Raw genomic sequence first — 7,773 nt, 5'->3', positions numbered from 1 at the left:
GGATCTGGCTTCCATCTGTACCACTTGACGGAGACTTTGCTCTCTGAGTTCACCAGTGATCTCTTTATTAAGTCCAATGACTTTTTGTTAAGCTTTATCCTCTGTTCTCTATGCTGTGTTTGACTCTATTGTCAACAGGTTCCTCCTGGGTATTCTTCCTCCTTGAGTTTTTGTGATATCACTTTTCTCTTTCTACCCATCATCCTTCTTTGTAGGATCAACATCCATATCTGGCTCCCCAGGTGTGATTGTACCCCAGGGCTCTGTCCTATGCCCTCTTTTCTCTTTATTCACTCTCTAATCTAATCTTATCAGCTCTTTTGGATACAACTATCACATCTATGCTGATGACTCCAAATCCATAGAGCCAACTCTCTTCTGCTTTCTTTCTTTTTTTTTTTTGGATGGAGGAAGGGAAGGCAATTGGGGTTAAATGACTTGCCCAAGGACCCACAGCTAGTAAATGTGTCAAGTGTCTGAGGTGGGATTTGAATTCAGATCCTCCTGATTCCAGGGCTGGTGCTCTACTCACTCATCTCTTTTCTAAACCCTAGCTCCACATCTCCAAATGTCTGCTTGACCACCTGGATATCCGTTAGGTATATCAAACTCAATGATTCCAATATAGAGCTCATTATTTTTTCTATCTATACCCATCCCTATTCAGAATTCCTTTTTTTCTTTCTGTTGAGGGCACCACTGAATTTCCTTTTACTCAGCTTCACAACTCAAGAGTCATCCTTGCCTCTTTACTCTCTTTACTCTTTACAACTCCCTTTCCATGTAGTATGTTGTAAAATCATATTGATTTCACCTCTTCAGCATTTATCCATCCCTTTCGCTAGATCGAGACTATATAAATCGCATGTGCCTTAGTCAAGGCTTGCATCTCTTCTCATCTGAAATGTTGCAGTGGCCTATTAATGAATCTCCTTGCATGAAGTCTGTCTCCTCTTCAGCTCATCTTCCATACAAATGCAAATTTGTATTCCTAAAATGTAACTCAGACTTCATCACCACTCTGCTCAACAAACTTCAGTTCTCTATTGCCTTTAGGATAGAATATAATGTCTATTATTTCTCATTCAAAGCACTCCACAATTTAGCTGCAGCCCATATTTCTTTTTTTAATTAAATTGTATTTTTTTCAATTAAAATCTATTTTCTTTCTCTCTTAACCCCCATCCCATTGTAAAAAGAAAAAAGAAAAATAGGACCCTAGTAACAAATATTCATAGTCAAGCTAAACAAATATCAGCATCAGCCATGTCCAAAAAATGTATGTTTCATTCACCACCCTAAATCGATCACCTCTCTGTCAGGAGGAAAGTTTTGTCTTCTGGAATGGAAGTTGGTCATTATGTTGATCTGAATTCCTAAATTTTTCAAAGTTGTTTGTTTCTACAATGCTGTTATTGTATTTCCCTCCTAGTTTTGCTCACTTCAGTCTTCATCAGTTCATACGAGTCTTCTCAGGTTTTACTGTTTTCCGATTTCCTTTCTTCTATCACGATACTATCATATCACATTCATATACTGCAATTTGTTTAACCACCTCCCAATTGCTGGATACTTCCTTTGTTTCCAGTTCTTTGCTGCTATAAAAAGAGCCGCTAGAAATATTTTTGTACCAATGAGTCCTTTTTTTTTCTCTTTGTAAAAAATTTTTTTTTGGGGTACAGGCCTAGTAGTGTTATTACTGGGTAAAAGAATAAGTACAGTCTGGACAGAGTTCCAAACTGTTTTCCAGAATGGACTAGTCTACCCTTTGAGACTATTTACATATCGCTTCCCCTCAGGCACACTTTGCTTCATCAAAATAGACTTACTCAATATTACTTATACATAACCTTTCATTTCCCAGCTGTACTTTTGCTCTCTGTTTCAGATTCTTGGAATGCCCTTTCTTTGCTTCTATGTCTTAGAATCCGTAGCTTTCTTTAAGGTTCTACTCAGATGCTATCTCCTTTAAGAGACCTGATCCCTACAGTGAGTTAGTACCTTCCACCCCAAATCACTGCGTGCTTATTTTGTATTTATCCTATATTCACTATTCTGTGGACATGTTATATTCTCCAGTGGAACATAAACTTCTCTAAGGTCAGGACTGTCTCAATTTTGTATCTGCCTGATGCCTAACATAGTGCCTGACACATAGTATGTGCTTTATACATGTGATCAATTGATTAGTCTCCTCTGGTTTAGTTTGGCAAGAGAAGCATCAGTGAGGGCTCTTGAGCTATAATTTTTAATAGATACTACACCAAATGTGTTTGTCAACTTGGAATCGCTTTTTAGGGGCCCACCTTTGAGAGAAACCCAGGCTATAGCTATAAAAACATTACTATTGATTACTGTCCTCACAGCCCTATCAGAACAACAGGTCCCCAATTCGATTTGACCTCAGAACTTGGCATATAGCAAGCAAGGAATAGGACTTGGTTGTCAGAATGATCTGTTTTTGTTTTTCCATGCCCTTCTGGCAGTTTTTTATTTGAAACTGATAGTAAGCATTTAAAGCGGAGAGAGAGAATGATGTAAGTGTGAGATAGCTTAATTTTAGAGAATTGTCCTAAATCAACCAGACACATTTATTTACAGATAAGCAAAAGAATGATGCTCAAATGAAAATCAATCCCTGTCAACGGTGGAAGAGTCAGTGTGGCATAGGAGACCAATGCTTGAATTCTAGCTGTGCCGCCTTTTTAGGCCTCAGTTGACTCATCCATAAAATTAGGACTTTGGACTAGATGATCTCTAAGGTCCCTTCCAGCTCAACATCCTGTGATCAGTGCTGATAGGACAGACTCCTGACATCTTCTCCTTAAAGAGGTGGTAATGGTACTAAGGACTTGTAACATGATGAAGCCCACCCCATGGGAGCAGTTCAGGAGAGGTAGACATCCATGGAGATATCAAAAGAGCATACAGTTACTTGTTTGGACAAACTTGTGGAATACTCTCTTGTCGAAAACATAAAGGGCACAGGGGAAGTAGTGTAGAACCTCATGGGACATGTGGGCCTCGGTAATTTGCTTGTAGAAAATGTAACTTTCTTTTGGTCTTCCTTCCTCTTAAATGATAAAGCTTCCTTTTGCCAGGCTACTGAGCTACCCAGGAGAGAGATTTCTCCAGGTTTCTGAGGGAAGTTTTGAGTCAAGGAGAAATACTGCAGATTACCTCCAAAGTAACCACATCCTTCATGTCATGTGGTTTTCTGCCATAAGGTTTAGACCAGGTATTCTTAATCTTCTTTTGTGTTATAGACTTGGTTGGCAGTCGGTTGAAATTGATGGACTCCTTCTAAGGATGTTCTTTAAAGGCATAAAATTAAATACATAGGATTACAAAGGAAATCAATGATATTGAGATGCAATGATCAAAATAGGCAAAAAAGGCCTGTGCCTGTATGTAATACCTGCTTTGGGGGAAATTAGGACTGATGGATTGCTTAAACTGAGCTGCAGTAGGCTAAAAGAGTCAAGTATCTGCATTGTCTGGCAATGTTCTTATGAATGCTGTAAATACAGGAATGGGTACCAGGCTACTTAAGTAGATGTGAATTGGGTCAGGTTGGAAATGGAGCCCATAAAGTTTCCTGTGGGAATCAGTAGTGGGATAGGACCACTATACTTCCAGCTTGACTGAAATAGGAAGACCCAAGCTCCAAGAAAACCAAACCAAATGATAACAAAACAAACAAACAGAAATATTTGTGGACCCCATTTTAAGAACTTCTGGTTTAGACACACCTGAAAAATTTCAATGATAAACCTTTCATTTTTATTCGATGATAAGGCCACCAAACACACACAATCAGTTATTTTATGTCCTCAACTTCTAGTGCCTGTGGAATTATGACCCTGCAATTGACATTAAAATTCTTGTCCTCTAAAAATAATTTAAAAAACCAAACACAGCTATCCTGGTCCTTCCTAAAATGCTAGTCACAAAACCACAGCAGTATTGTCAGTCCCAACATGGACAACTGGAACTGCAGTGTCATGGAAACAGAGAAGTTCTTGAAATAGAACAGAAATTGGGTCCTATTTGTGCGTAAGCAAGCTGTTAAAGTTGAAGAGATTCTTTAAATAATAATCTTGATTCTCCATTTAGTAAGGAGGAAACTGGTTATTGTTGAAGTTAAAAAAAAAATCCAAAAGCCTGGACCTTCTTAATGCAGCTGAGGAGAGGAAGATTTCCTTTTTCCCACCTGCTATCCCAGAGATGGTATTTGAATTTAGGTCATCTGTTTACCTCTTCCTCCACCTGGACTATAGGTTGGCTGCAGATAGCTCTTTCAAAGAGAAAAAGTTAAAAATTACTTGGTTATGTTATCTCCATTTCCTCCCATTGAGGCAAATTAGCATTTAAAATTAAGACCCTGCCCCATCGAGAATAGAACTTAAATTAATTGAATAAAAAGTAATAATGAAACAAAATAATCTTTACCTATGGGAAATTTTCTGGAATTTACTGGAAATTTTCCAGCAACACCTAATTAATTCATTTTAATTTCCTCCAAAAGGGTTTTTAGCAGAATGAATATGTATGTATATATTTATATAAAACATGTATATATATATATTCATGTTTTTAACAAAGAACTAACATATAGAATGGTTTCTTTGAGTAAGTTGTATACAATTGATTTCAGTTAAATTTTGTTTGTAAATCTAAACTTATTAGCCATTAAAAAATTCAAATATACCAAGGTAAAATCATTGTATTTTTTTTTCTAATTTTGTTTTCTCAACTCAGCATCATTTTGTATCTTCCTATATCTTCAAATTCTTTATAGCTTTCATTTTTGATGCTGTCATTTTCATTCATATACTTGCATTTCTTAAGTCATTTCTCAATTGCTAGGCACATATTTTATTTCTAGTTCCTTGTTTCTACAAATATAGATAGGTATTTTTCCCTCTTTTTTTTCTTTTTCTTTTCTTTTTTTTTTTTTGGAGCAGATAGCAAGTTTATTTGGTGAAAGCAGAGAGCAAATAGGCCAAAGAGGCCCAAATATTATGGGGGTTGGAAGTAAGGGTGTTGGCAACCCTGAAAATGTAGTTAACTGCTTCAGGGGCAAGAGGATAATTTTCACACTGAGTAAGTTAGGGGGTTCTTTGTGGAAAGAGGAGTTGTTCTCAGCCATTCAGCACCATTCCGACTAGCTCTTCATATTTGATACAACTGTTGCTGCCCTCGTGCCCTGCCACCAACACCTCCACTTCTTCCTCTGTCATCTTCTCACCCAGGGTTATGAGGGTGTGTCGTATTTCAGTCCCTATGACTGTGGCATTACCTTCCTTATTAAACACCTGAAGCCCTTCTACATAGTCTTCATATTGCCCTGGTCTTTATTCTTTTCTGTGGTCTGCAGCTTTGGCAGAAAGGGTTCAAAGTCGAGCACCTTCACATTCATCTCATCCCTCTTGGGATTCCCTAAGACCTTAAACACCTCAGCATTGGTAGGGTTCTGGCCCAGGGCTCACATCACTTCTATACACTGGCTATATGAGATCTTTCCATCCCTTGTTTGGTCCAACAGCTGGAAGGCCTCCTTGAACTCTGCTATCTGATCCTCCTAGAAGTCACACATCGTGGCCATGCAGCTCACTCATACTGCTGTTGTTGTATGTAATTCTTCTTTTCCAATAACATCTTTACATTCTGAGCAGTGGAATCACTGGTTCAGAGGATATAAACTGCTTTTTAACTCTTAATATGCAATGTCATGTTACTTTGCAATGAGGTTGTAACAATTCACAACTTCATCAGCAGTATAATAGTATATCTGTTTCTCCACAATTTCACAGGCATTGAATGTTATAATTTATAAATATTTTTTGCCATCTAGATGAATGTAAAAAGATAGTTCAGTTATTTTAATTTGGATTTCTCTGACTCTTAGAGTATTTAAACATTTTTTGGTGCCTAATGATAATATATTTTTCTTTCAGTACTACTTGTTCATATCCTTTACAACTTTCTTATTGGAGAATAGATAATTCTCTCATAAATTTATATCTTTACCTTATAGATTTTGATCAGAAATATTTAAGATTAATATTTTTCCCCAGCTATTCCCCTCATCCCCTTTGTATTATGGATGCATTGTTTTTTGTTGTACAGAAATTCTCAATTTTATAAAATCTTATCTGCCAAAATAGGTTGGCTCATAATTTCTATTTATTGAATAGATAAGAATTTTCCTCTTTTCCACGGTTCTACTAGATATATCACAGAATACAGAAGTTGGAAATTGGAAGAGTCCTCAATGGTCATCTAGTCTAATTCATATGTTTGAAGGGAATACCCACCATAATATTCTATTTTCCTCTAATATTTCAATATGTTTTCACATTTCAATCCACTTGGAATGTATTATTCCAATAGGTGAGATAATCATATATTTTTCTTTCTTTGGTCATATTATGTTCTGATTTCAATAATTGTTATTGAGTAATATTTGCCTTCACTATTGTTTTCTTATCTTGGATTTATCAAGTATTAGTCTGTTGTATGTATTTGGTTTTAATTGTGGATTATTTGTACTGTTCAGATCTACATTCCTATTCTTAACCCAATATCATATAGTTTTTGATAATTGCTATTTTATGATGTAAATTGAGACATGGTGATATGAATCCTGGCTCTTTTTAAATCATAATTTCCTTGGATATTCTTTTCTATTTTTTCTTCACATAACTAATCACTTTCTCTAATAATATGAAGTAGTTTGGTATTGAATTAAAACAATGAATTAATTAAAGTCATAGTGCCATCTTTACTGTGTAAAATTGGCCTAGTCAAATATATCGTATCTCTCCATATATCCAATTCTTTCATTTTATCTATCAAAATTATTATATAGGTGTCATAAGAGGGAGTGTGGTATCATGGGTAGAGAGCTAGCTTTGGAATCAGGAAGACCTAGCTTCAAAGTGCCCCCTGACACATTAGCATCCTAGCGCTTCATAGAGTGATCTAAGGGACAGCTAGGGGATAGTGGATAGAGCACTCAGGAGGACCTGAGTTCAAATTGGGTCTCAGACACTTACAAGCTGTGTGACTCAGGGTGAGTCATTTAATCCTGACTGCCTCCAAAAATAAAACAAAAAACTCTCTAAAGCTAGTCTCTAAATAGCTCTCTCTATGTTTTAGAGAAGATGCTGATTTTTAAAGAAGTTTGTTCCAAACAAACAAATAAATAAATACATGAGTTTATATAAGTTTTGTGCAGATCTTGTTAGGTTAACTCTCAAGTCATTTACATTTTGTAAGTGCTATTTTTCTATTTTGTTAGTGACACAGAAATGTTGATGATTTTACAGTTTTATTTTATATGCTGTTATCTCGTTAAATCCACTTTTTATATTAGTTACTTTTTATTGAATCACTTGGGTTTCTATGTTTAAGAGAACAAAGCTGGACTAGGGCAAATGTGCCTTCAGCAGATCTGTACTGGAGGTGAAACGATTAGGGATGCATTGAGGTATTAATTCACAAAGTTTCTGAAGCAGAAAGATACCAAAAGAATGGAAAAAATCTTGGACTTCATTACTACTTAAAAATGGTGACTGAGGAAACATCAATGACCAAGTTTTATTTCTAATTTGCCATTTGCATAAAAAGTTAGTGAGAATAATACAAGTGTAATCAAGAGCTTCTTTGCTCTTGAAAGCTTTAGTAGGAAACAGGCAGAGGTTTCATAAGCAGTATTTCACAGCAGACCCTATCTTTTATTCTCTATTTTATTGATTTCTCCTCTTA

At 36.1% G+C, this 7,773-nt stretch overlaps 1 pseudogene; it reads right to left on the bottom strand.

The window, feature by feature from the left end:
- Positions 1-5,144: 5,144 nt before the first annotated feature.
- LOC118851843 lies at positions 5,145-5,599 on the bottom strand (annotated as a pseudogene).
- Between the last annotated feature and the right edge of the window lie 2,174 nt (positions 5,600-7,773).

Source organism: Trichosurus vulpecula, chromosome 5 (genome assembly GCF_011100635.1).
Source record: "Trichosurus vulpecula isolate mTriVul1 chromosome 5, mTriVul1.pri, whole genome shotgun sequence".
Lineage (NCBI taxonomy): Eukaryota > Metazoa > Chordata > Mammalia > Diprotodontia > Phalangeridae > Trichosurus > Trichosurus vulpecula.
Note: the sequence above shows the minus strand (reverse complement) of the source record. Positions and strands in the feature narration are given on the sequence as shown.